Here is a 10,236-nt window from a genome sequence, read left to right on the forward strand (position 1 = left end):
CAGCACCACTCCGTATGGGGATGAACGGTTATGAAAACCAATACCCCAGGAAAAGAAAAAAGGTTCTCTCAAAGGACCAAGTCCCACATCCAGGTCAATAGACAAGTCAGATCTTACCCACAAATCACACTGTTGCCAATCCTTTAGCATCTAAAATCTAAAGGTTTATTCATAAAAAGAAAGAAAGAAAGAGGAGAGTTAAAATTGTTAAAGGAATCAATGACATACAGAAATGGCAAAGTTCTTGCTTCAGGCTTGTAGCAGTGATGGAATAAACTGCAGGCACAAATCAAGTCTCTGGAGTACATCCACAGCTGGGATGGGTCATTCAGGCCATTGTCAGAGTTCAGTTGGTAGCAAAGTTCCTCCCGAAGGGAGGGGTTTCCAGGGCCTTTTCTATCCTCTGCCATGTGGACGGACCCCTTTGTTCTTACTGTGGAAAAGCACAGCAGCAAGGTGGAGTTTGGAGTCACGTGGGCAAGTCACATGTCCATGCATGAGTCCCTTCTTTACAGGTAGAGCATCCATTGCTCACTTGCTACCTTGAACGTTCCCAGGAAGGCTTCTCATACGGGGATTGGAGTCTCCCAAGCTCCATTGTGAGTTAAGTGATTCTTGATTGGGCACTTAATCCGAAAATTCCTTTCTCAAGAACCTGACCAAATGCTTCACGAATGCTACTTAGAACCAAACACATTGCGATACAAGTGCATAGCCAATACTCATAACTTCAAATACAAAAGTGATACACACATACAGACAGCATCATCATACCCAGCAAATTACAACCTTTCCACAGACACCTCACATGACCTCCTGCGTACAAGATTTGGTGCAACTCTAGGGCCTTGGTTGCAGCAAGGATCGATACAGTCACAGTTCATGTCACAACCCCCCACTTAGAACACCGAGAGACCCCGGTCGTCAGCGGGCAGGATCCAACCTGGGGCTTCGTGCGTGAGCCTCTCCAGCAGGAGCTAAAAGCCAACGGGCTAGTAGCTAAGGCTATGGGGCTGATTCCTTTAATTCTCTCTCTAGGTGGTCTCAGCGCCACTAGCTGGGACAGACACCACACCCTGGTGCAACAGGAGCAGCTCCTCCCTTCCCTCGGGGCGAGGGACCTTCAGGCAGTTGCTGAGGGAGAGATCCTGCTTCCTTCAGTGCTTCTCTCCCGGGTCCCAGCAGGGCTGGACGGCCTTTTCTCCCTGTGCTGTGGGGAGCAGGTCCTGGGGACGAAGCGTCTGAAGACGCTCTCAAGGACTTATTTTTTTAAAATATTTTGTATCAGTGAATTGGGAGATAACGTAGAATCACTGCTGCTAAGATTGGCGGGTGACAAGCTACTGGCGGAGTGGTAACGACTGATGAGGAGAGCGGGGCAGCGAGTTCTATTCTCCGGTGGTGCCCAGGCTTCAGCAATATTCAGAGCCCAGGGGCCTGGCTCCAGCAATATTTGGGGCCGGGTCTCCACCACGGCCCCACCTGCCGTCCCCACGCGTCCCCCGGCCTCCCCTTGGTGCCCCCATGCACCTCCTGGGACCCCGGAGCAGAGCGTCCCTGCTTCTCCTGTGTAGGGTTACCATATTTCAGCAAGCAAAAAAGAGGACGGGAGGAGCCCCGCCCTAGCCCCGCCCCTGCCCCTCCCACTTCCCGCCCCCCCAGAACCCCCAACCCTCCCCCCGTTCCTTGTCCCCTGACTGCCCCCTCCTGGGACCCCTGCCCCTAACTGCCCCCCAGGACTCCACTCCCTATCTAAGCCTCCCTGCCTCTTGTCCCCTGACTGCCCCAACCCTTATCCACACCCCCACCCCCAGACAGACCCCTGGGACTCCCACGCCCCATCCAACCACTCCCCACCCCCTGACAGCCCCCCCCCAGAACTCCCAACCCATCTAAACCCCTCTGCTCCCTGTCTCCTGACTGCTCCGATCCCTCTCCCCACTCCTGCCCCCTGACAGCTCCCCCCCAGAACTCTCAGCCCCCCACGCCCCCGCTCCTTGTCCCCTGACTGCCCCCTCCTGGGACCCCTGCTCCTAACTGCCCTCCAGAACCCCACCCCCTACCTAAGACTCCCTGTTCCTTGTCCCCTAACTGCCCCCTCCTAAGACCCCCCCCAACTGCCCCCCAGGACCCTACCCCCTACCTGTACCCTGACTGCCCAAAACTTTCTCCACTCCCCCCAAAAAGCCCCCCCCCCGTTTCTTGACTGCCACCTCCAGAACCTTCCTGCCCCCTGGCCCCCTTACCCTGCTGCTCAGAACAGGGTGTTGGGCTCTGTGCGAGCCGGACACGTGGCTGAGCTCCCCAGCACAACAAAACCGGGTCCCTGGCCCTGCACAACAAAACCCGGTCCCTGGCCCGGACCGGACTGCAAGGGAGAGCTGCCCTTGTATCAGCACAAAGTGCTCTTGCTCCCGTTTTGCTACGCTGCATGGCAGAAACCGCTCCCAGTTGCAAAAGGGGAGGGCTGCACTTTGTGCTGAGACACTTGCTCAGAATGCAGGGCGGATCCGGCTCCTCTCCAGCTGCTCCGGAGTCCAGCCCGGGACTTCCCTGCAGCCCTCCCAGCCGCTCGGTCTGCTCTGCCTGGGGGGGAAATCCCGGACATTGTGAGTGCTTTACAAATTCCCCCCGGACGCTATTTTTAGTACAAAAAGGAGGACATGTCCGGGTAAATCCGGACGAATGGTAACCCTACTCCTGTGCAGCTCCATGCTGCCTCCCTGCATCAACTGCCACCTCAGGGTCCTAGTTCCCCCTTTCTCCCCAGACAGGGAAGACTGACCCTGAGCCTGCCCTTCCCCCTCAGATCCGTCCCTTTTTCAGCAGGACCCTCCATCAGCACAGCCCGCCCGCAGTCACCGCTCCTGCCCCACACTAAAATCTAAAGGTTTATTCATAAAGGGAAAAACATATAGACGAGAACTAGAATTGGCTTCTGTGTACAGCGGCTCTCGTCTTCCACAATGTGGACTCTGCTCTAACCACTAGACCCCACTCCCCTCCCAAGGCTGGGGATAGAACCCAGGAGTCCTGACTCCCAGGCCCCTAACTCCTGCTCCAGCTGGGGGCGGGGCTCTGATTCCTGCAGCCCCTAGCGCAGGGAGCTATGTCCCCTTCCTGTTTGCTGCCTCCCCCTTGCAATTTTGATGCCAGTAACAAATTCTGATGATAGCTCAATTCACACCCCCTGGCACTGAAGGACCTCACTGAGCTGAGGCTGGGGGGCCACAGGGGTGGGCTGGCTCAGCTGAGTGGAACAGCCCCTGGGGCCGTAAGAGGGACCAGAACTGGGTTACACTGCAGCTCCCCTGTGCCCGGCAATTGCCAGCCGCTACATAGGCTTGAGCCCCTACATATGTGGCAGAAATAGAACACCCTGGGAATGATTGACAGTGGCCCCCACCCATCACAGCGCAGCAGGTGGGACTGGTGGCCTAGGAAATGCTTTCATTGATAAATGCTCCCCTCTTCCCCACCCCCTCACAGGAGGGAAGCCAGCTGTTTATCCCGCAGCCAGATGTTTCAGGGTGTTTTCCACTGCGAGGGGAGCGGGGAGCCCAGGCAGAATTGGCGTGTGTCTGAGGCGCACGCAATCAGGCCCCCTGACGCTAACACACGTACACAGCCAAACATGAGTCCTGACGGTATCAGAACTGGTTGTTTCACCCGCGCCCCAGATTCCCGCGTGTGTGTTTTTCACCGAGATCAGGGCCCCCGTCATGCTGGGCAAACCCTGTGACAATGTGCGGGGGAGGGAAAGGGGTAACTCCCCTCTGCCCTGGGCTTCCCCAGCCCTTTCCTTCCTGCAGACCCAAGCGCTGCCCCTCCCCCCAGCCAGCCTCCCCGAGCCTGGAATCCCCCCTCCCTCTGCCTGCCCCCGCCCCAGCTCCCACGCCCCCCAACCAACCTCCCCTGGCCTGGAAGCTGGGCAAAGGATCCCATCTGGGCACCATCCAGATGGGCACCCCCATGTCCCCCCTGGGGAATGTCTGTCCATCGAATGGGGGTGGAGCGGGAAACCCAGCTGGGAACCCTCATTGCCCCGACCTCATTCTTCTGAGTGCTGTGCCCATTGGGCAACTAGCGACTAGCGGTGTGGGATCTGCCTCCCCCGCCCAGCGGATCCTGGGTGAGGTGGTGTATGTTTGTTGGGATTTTGCTCCCCATCTCCCCTTCTCTTCCCCTGCTGACGGGACACTGCAGGGGAGAAGCTTGCAGCCCTGGGGGGTTGACAGGGCACTGTGGCAGGGAAGCTCACAGCACTGGGGGGCCCCAGGCTGGGCACTGCTTTGGGGTAGCTCACAGCACTGGGGGCCCTGGTTGGTGGCTGACAGGGCACTGCTGCAGAGAAGCTCACAGCCTCGGATTCTCAAGTTTCTCTAACTGGTTCTCAGCTGTGCCGGGCTCCATCTGGGGGTGCATCCAGGTGTGCGAGCCTTGAGAAAAAGACTAGCCCCCTTCTACCTCACCTTTCATCACCCTGGAGCTGAGATGCAGCTGCCTCTGGGGTGGGGCGCAGCTGCTGTTTAGTAGCCACCCAGTGCCATCGGCCAGGGCTAGATTGCCTAGCACTGAAATGCAGCTGGCTCTGGAGTAGAGCACAGCAGCTGTTAACAGCCCATGTTTCCACACTGCTTGCCCCAGCCTTAGGGCAGGATCTGCGGTGCTGAGCCTGTGCCTTCCTCCCTGCAGCACAGCGCCCCCTAGCACAGCGCTGGGGCATTGCGGTCAGCACTGAGTCACAGGGGAGCGCGCCCCCTACTGAGACCCCCACCTCGCTCCTTGCAGCACAGCACCCCCTAGCACAGCACTGGGGCATTGCGGTCAGCACTGAGTCACAGGGGAGCGTGCCCCCTACTGAGACCCCCACCTCGCTCCTTGCAGCACAGCACCCCCTAGCACAGCACTGGGGCATTGCGGTCAGCACTGAGTCACAGGGGAGAGCGCCCCCTACTGAGACCCCCCACCTCACTCCTTGCAGCACAGCACCCCATTATATCAGTTTCAGCCCCTTCACCACCCAGGAATGTCTCCCAGCGAAGTGCTGACCCTGGCTAACTGGCTCCACTACAGCTGTGATCACAAGCAGGCTAGGACAGACACAGGGTAAGGACCAGCCTGGGGGGGTTGTCGTTTACGGAATCCAAGGAAAATCCCAGGTTGGGGACCCGGGGCAGAAAAAAAATTCCAGTATGTAATCACCTGCCCTGCCCCGTGCCTCAGTTTCCCCATCAGTCACATGAAGCTCATGAATCACACCTCCCGTGGGGGAGGTTGTGATGCTTTACTACTGGGGCTGGGCTGTTCTGCTCAGGTTCCCTCCCAGCTCCAGGACAGTGCAACCCTGTTACGCTAGAACCTCTGGGTTCGCTCAGATCCTGCCATTGCAACCTTCCCGGCTTCTTCCCTCCAGAGACGGGAGTCGGTGGTTAATGAGAAAGCCGGGGGGGGGGGGGGAGAAAAGGAGAGGAGGGAGAGAGAATAGGAGAGGGGAAAGAGCCCGGACTCCTGGGTTCTCAGAAGCGCTTAGAAAGGAACGTATTCTCTTGGTTACTGCAGGCGACTCCTTACTCATTCTACCACAGACAGCACATGCCCTTGTTTCGGGCCAGTCCCTCTGCTCTGTGGTTGACATGCTCCTCACATTAGCTGTAGCCTCTGTCAGGTTTGTCCTCTGTGGTCCCTGAGAACGGGAAGGAAGCTGGGTCGCTCCTCCCCCTACTCCACCGCTCACTGTGACTCAGCTGCAAACCTGAGTCTGTTTCAACTCTGATCCGGCCCCAGAGTGGGGATTGGCTGGCTCAGGGGAATGGGACACGGGGCCTTTCCCCTCTAGGGAGTGCTGGCTCTGATCTGGCCCCTGGATGGGGGGATGGTTTGCTCAGGGCAATGGGACACGGGGCCTTTCCTCTGTAGGGGGCATTGGCTCTGGTCAGGGCACTGGCTCTGACCTGGCCCCAGGGCAGGGGGACTGGCTGACTCATTGAAGGAGGGTGATCAGCAAATCAAAAACTTGTGTTTGCAGCACAGGCCAAAGCTTGTGGAAAATTTTCCTCCACACATGCTGGTTTTGTCAAAATTGAAATATTTAGAAAAATTATCAATTTTGGCAAAATGTCACTAATCAAACCTGTCCGAAAATGAAGCATGTTGATGATGATCCGTTTGGACCCTTTCAAAACCGATCGCTTTGATTTTTCATTTTGGAGCGAGTTTTTGCACCAGAAATGTTTCTGTATGGAAAGGTTTTTAAAGATCAAACTCAGAACAAAATCTTCTGTCCCCGTTCCGGCTGACAGGTCATAAGCACATAGTCAAACCAAAGGTCCATCTAGCCCAGTATCCTGTCTTCCGACAGTGGCCAATGCCAGGTGCTTCAGAGGGAATGAACACGACAGATAATCATCAAGTGATGACGCCATCTGAGATTTGGGTCCCTTTTTGGCCAAAACCTGTTCTGATTTCATCAAAACACGACGTTTCCCTCAACTCACTGGTTCGATGGCTACTGAAATCCTGTGCTCAGTTCTGAGTTAGACGGGAGGTCACACTAGAGGTCAGAACAGCCTCGAAATCTTGAATTATGGACCCTGTAGATTCACAGGAGGATGTTGATAAATTGAAGAGAGGACAGAGAAGAGCTACAAGAAAGATTCAAGGAGTAGAAAACCTGCTTAGAGTGAGAGATTCCAGGAGCTTGATCTATTGAGATAAAGAAAGAGAAGATTATGGGGTGACTTGATCACAATTTGTAAGTGCCTATGGAGGGAAGAGAAATTGGATCATTGAGGGTTCTTCCATCAGCCTACAAAGTTATAACATTATCCAACAGCTGGAAGTCGACACTTTACAAATTCAGCCTGGAAATCATGTGCAAATTTTCAACGGTGAGGGGAATTGAGTGTTGGAACCACATCCCGAAGTCTGTGGTGGGTTTTCTGTCCCGGCAATGTTATAAACAATATGGGATGTTTCTCTGAAAGATCGGCTTTCGGAATTATGTGTCACAGCAGAGGTCAGGCTGGGTCCTTGCGTAACCTTCTTGGGATCGCTGATGAGTGCTTCTCAGAATCATATTTCATGGGGCATTTTGAAACACTTGGTTTTCGTTTCAGAAGGGGAAGTAAAATTGAGATAGCCAAATCTACCACTGGTCAATACGCCTGGTTCCCAGGCAGCTCTAGCAGAGACGTTGGCTTCACGGTGAGGTCAAAGGGAACGGCACAGCTACCTCTACTGCAGAAGGAGCCCTGTGACCCTCCACCAGAGGGACCATCATGATCATCTCGTCTGACGTACTGCTCCTCACAGGCCACAGAACCTCGCCCACCTGCTCCTCTAATAGCCCTTAGCCTCTGGCTGAGCTACTGACTTTACTGTTGACTTCGTGACAGGCCCAACACCAGAGCCAGTTCCGTTGAACAAAACCAACCCTGCTCTCATCCCTGGCCGCTTGTGCCATGCCTCTGTGCTGCAGCTGGTTCCCTGTTCCTGGTCTCAGCACAATTTGGGGGACTTCTCTTTTCTGGGGGGACTTCTCTTTTCTGGTTCTGTTTTTCTTTAGAAAAAGAAACCCATGTGCAACGCAACCCCCTTGGTCATCAACTGCATTCTTCTATTTGTTCTAGTAATGGTTGCCAGTCTCTTTACTGGCTTTCATGAGCTCATGTTTGTAGTTAATATTTTTATTGTACACTAAAACTGTGGATTACTTTTTGTATCCACACAGATCACTTTATTTCCCAGCATTATGTGAAAGTTTAGACGTCTTTGCCGGGAACTAGGTGTCTATTGTAAATCTCAGATGAGACCACAGAACAATGGCATAGCAGTTAGAATGTGGTTAAAAACAAACCTTTGTTTTTTAATTCATTTTAGTTCATCTTCATTTATCTCCTTTTATCTCATGCTCACAGATTCACATAATACTTTGTAACTTTACGTTTATTTAATATTTAAATATTGTATTTACTATTTAAATGTTGCTTTCCCATAGTTCCTCTTCCTCTGACTCCAGATTAAATTGGATCCGTTAATTTTCTTAATTCCTGCCCTTGCATAACCCTGAAAGCCAAATTAGGTTCTTTCTGCTTCTTTCATCTTCAGCTGTAATGCATTCAACACTTCTGTTGGTGTCTGAGGCCAAACAGAACAGAGCTTGTGTTCCTTGACTGATATTGGTTCTTGCACCATTAAGAGCAAAAACATGTTTGTACCCATAAAATAAACAGATTTGACCTGAAACAGAGAAAGTAGAAGCCTGTGACTGTGGTGATGTTTTTGCAGAGCCGCTTTTCTAACCACAACTGGACTTTAGGGAAAAACCCACATTTATTTTGGTCAGGCTGGGCATACAAGATATGCCAATGAACAATCTTATTCTCCATCATCTCAGTCATTAGCTAAGAGGGGGAGCGGTCTGGAGGGTAGAGGAGCAGAATGGGGATTGGGGCTGAGAGACATTTCCAGCTCTAATACTAATATGTTCTGACATCTTGTGGTAAGTCACGTAACGTTTAAAAATGTAATGTTCCTGGCCCCACAGATCTCAATCGAATCCTTATACAATAATCCCATATGGCAGGCAGGCAAGTATTATTCTTCCCATTTCCCAGAGAAAAGCAGAGGTATGGGAAGAAATAGCCCTAGAGCCCCAGGCAGGTGCAGTAGCCTGGCCCAGGAGCCTGGTGTGTGCCCGGGCTGAGCCCCGGAAATCTGCCAGAGGGGGCTTTGTGCAGCTCGCGGAGGGGAAGTGCTGGGTACGGCCCCAGGCAGGACACGACGCCGGTGGCTGAGCAGAGAACTCAAATTTCAGCAGCAGAGGAACCAGCTTAGCATGGAATTGACTTTCCTTCTGCCTGTGCTGAGTGAGAGACTTTCTTTCCAATGGCTCTCCTTTTCTTTCTTTCTTTCCTAGAATTCTCACTCCCTTGCTTCTCTTTTTCAGCCTCTCTCCAGATTTTCCCCAGCCTGGTGTCACCTACAGGTAAAGGGACTTTAATGTACCCAGAGGTGCTGTATCTGCCCTGGTATATTTCCTCGTGTGGAGGTGGGAGGAAAGGGCAGGGGGATGGGGGAGGTCTGTGTCGGGGTTTCCTCCCGCATTTCCTCTCCCCCTCACTCCCTGGTGGTCTCCCCCTCTGCATTAACCTCTGTGTTTCCATTGCAGCTCCCCTATCAGCCCCCACACTCTCTCTGCACCCCCCACACCCGGAGTTCTTTGAGGGGGAGCGTCTGACACTCAGGTGCTCGGCTCCCAGGGCTGCAGAACTGACAGGGTACCGGTTCTTCGACCAAAGTGGGGAGCGGCTCTTCGAAACACCCCCTGATCTCTACAGGGAAGCCCAGCTCCATCTCACAGCTCAGCTGGCCACCACCGGGGCCTACAGTTGTGCATACTGGAGGGGGACATCCGGGCAAGAAACCCCATCTGAGAAGAGCCAGCCCGTCTCCATTCAAGTGAAGGGTACAGTAACTCCTCACTTACCGTCCCCGGTTAACGTTGTTTCGTTGGTGATTTATTAGAGAACATGCTGGTTTAAAGTTGTGCAATGCTCCCTTATAACGTTTGGCAGCTTGCTGTGCAGGTGGAGGGGGAAGAGGGGTGCTGATGTCAGGGTGTCCACCTCCCCCCGCTCCTGTACCCCATCTCCACAGAGCGGGTGGGGGGACACGACAGGGCTCAGGACAGAGGGAGCTTGCTGGCACCAGCTGCTGTCTCAACTTGCTGATCTACTTAAAAAGGCAGTGTAGTTAGAGTGCGGTCAGCGTAGTTAAAGGGGCAATGCACGTCTCTGTCTCTCACACACACGGGATGTGTGTCTGTCTGTCTCTCTCTCACACACACACATGGTGTGTGTCTTTCTCTCACACACACATGCAGCTCCCCAACCCCAGCCGCTGCCATGTGTCTATTGTGTCTCCTCCCTTTATCCCTGCTGCCCTGTAAAGTGTGAGGCCACATTAACAACAATGTGTTAACCCTTGAGGGCTCAGCCGAGTGCTAATTCATCATTTAGCAGCAAGGCATTCCCTGGGAAATGTCCCACCCTCTGACTCCACCATCTCACCAAGCTTCACAACCAGCAATGCTGTGTACAGTATTCAATTGTTTAAAACTTACACTGGTTATGTGTATATATAAATATGTATAATGCCTTTTGTCTGGCAAAATTTCCCTGGAACCTATCCCCGCCCCCGCCACTTACATTAATTCTTATGGGGAAATTGGAT

General features: G+C 53.5%; 1 long non-coding RNA gene across 1 annotated transcript; it reads left to right on the plus strand.

Moving 5' to 3' along the window:
- The first annotated feature begins 8,757 nt into the window (after nt 1–8,757).
- On the plus strand, nt 8,758–9,463 carry LOC101937067 (uncharacterized). Its single transcript, XR_010592128.1, has 3 exons — nt 8,758–8,870; nt 8,951–8,989; nt 9,173–9,463. It is a non-coding gene; the product is annotated as an uncharacterized LOC101937067 (long non-coding RNA).
- Nucleotides 9,464–10,236: the final 773 nt, after the last annotated feature.

The sequence above is a fragment of the Chrysemys picta genome, chromosome 13, assembly GCF_011386835.1.
Source record: "Chrysemys picta bellii isolate R12L10 chromosome 13, ASM1138683v2, whole genome shotgun sequence".
Classification (NCBI taxonomy): Eukaryota; Metazoa; Chordata; order Testudines; family Emydidae; genus Chrysemys; species Chrysemys picta.